This window comes from Microchirus variegatus, assembly GCF_963457635.1.
Source record: "Microchirus variegatus genome assembly, chromosome: 16".
NCBI classification, from domain to species: domain Eukaryota; kingdom Metazoa; phylum Chordata; class Actinopteri; order Pleuronectiformes; family Soleidae; genus Microchirus; species Microchirus variegatus.
This window is the reverse complement of record NC_139817.1, coordinates 1,207,643-1,208,624: the sequence shown is the minus strand read 5'-3', so window position 1 is coordinate 1,208,624 and position 982 is coordinate 1,207,643.

The following is a 982-nucleotide window of genomic DNA, read 5'->3' as shown; positions in this document are numbered from 1 at the left end:
AGGCGCCTGCCTGCTAGCTCGAGTGGAGCAACTGCAGACTGCTCATGCTAACGCACTGCTAGCTTCACAGATGCAGTCGAGAACGACTGACGCGACCGCTTCTTCAGCTCGTTCATAGTTTTACACAAACTTTTTTATTTCAGATCCTTTTGCCGTGAAAGCGTAAAGATGACATTTGAACTCGACAAGCGGAGAGTTAGCTAGCAGCCACTGTTTGATAACAGCTAGCATCAAAACTCCACTTGAAGCTGCCATTGTCAAAACTACACGTGTTACTGATCGCTAACTGCAGAAGGTCACTGTTAGCTAGCATCAAAACTCAACCTGAAGCAGTTACTGCTCGCTAACAGGAGCAGTCACTGCTGGCTAACAGCTAGCATCAAAACTCTAGCTAACAGCTAGCATCAAAACTCCACTTGAAACTGTCATTGTACACTGATAGCTGACTGCAACAATTTACTGTTAGCTAACTGCAGCATGTCACTGTTAGCTAGCATCAAAACTCAATTTGAAGCACTTACTGTTCGCTAACAGAAGCAGTCACTGCTGGCTAACAGCTAGCATCAAAACTCTAGCTAACAGCTAGCCTCACAGAGAGAAGATGTTATTGTTCAGTGAAAAATTAGCGCATTAACGACAATAAAACACGAAGAATTTGAATTTAACAAACATCGAAGATTAAACATTTATATTAAAGTAGCGAGTTATGAATTAACGAGTTTATCTGTAAAAAAAATATATTAATAACATCGTCAGAACTTTATATAAATTTGTTTATAAATCTCGTAAAATTATAATAATCATAATAATTCTTCCTCATATTTTTTCTTCACCTCAAACTAAAAACAACAGATTATTTTAATCTCAGTTTCAGTGAAACCAGAACCTGAATCTGTTTAATCTGAACCTGAAGAAAACCTGAAGAAATCATCATATTTTTTTCTAATTTTTCATGTTTTTATTCAAATAGATTTTTCCCGGT